Here is an 854-nt window from a genome sequence, read left to right on the forward strand (position 1 = left end):
TTTTTTTTAAGTTTTACACTCAGAATGTCAATCCACAGATATTTTACATTTTTCTGTGAAATCTTAGCTTTGAAATAACAGCTTCAAAGGCTATTTAGCATTTTTCAGAACGTAATACTTTTTTCTTTTCATGTTTCTTTCAAATAATGACAAAAATCTGTAAAATATTTTCTCACACTTAAAAATAGTAGCAAAAAAAAGTGTAATGTTATGGTCAGCTGCTGTAAAACCACAAATTACTAATGATAAAAATACCAATTTCGATTTGCACATCATGTACAGTTCTGGCCTGTATTTTTGTTGGAGTTTTGGGGATTTTCTTCTTTTTCTTTCTTTCTCTTTTTTTTCCCCCTTTTTTTCAACACTAACTTGTGGAAAACATTTTTTTTTAAAGCAATGAAAAACAGTTACAGGTTTTTAACAGTGTATTGAGTGCATCATGGCCTAATTTGCATAACTTTCCATTTGCATGTGATTGTAATGGACGCTGTAGGAGAGAAGACTAATGTGGGACAGACAAAAAGTGAGTAAAAAAGCACCCTAAATATGCTCAAAAAGACAGATGAACTTTCTTCTGTTGATTCTTTTTTGTTATTTTATTTTTCCATTGAAATAGGTGGAATAGTGGAATTGCTTCAGCCCTCCTCCTTTATTCGGGCTTGGGACCGACAGAGTGACCCAAAGAGACACTCTGGCAGAGTTACTGAAGTCTTTTTTTTTTTTTTTTTTTGTCTATTTTTTGAAAATGGTGATTGGAATTGGGGTGAGAGAAGGGGGTGAGGTAGAGGACATTGGGGGAAGTCTAGGGATGGCTTCTCTGGATGATGGAGGGAGGATGGATGGATGGTGGAGAC

The sequence above is a fragment of the Stegastes partitus genome, unplaced genomic scaffold, assembly GCF_000690725.1.
Source record: "Stegastes partitus isolate 25-593 unplaced genomic scaffold, Stegastes_partitus-1.0.2 Scaffold56, whole genome shotgun sequence".
Lineage (NCBI taxonomy): Eukaryota > Metazoa > Chordata > Actinopteri > Pomacentridae > Stegastes > Stegastes partitus.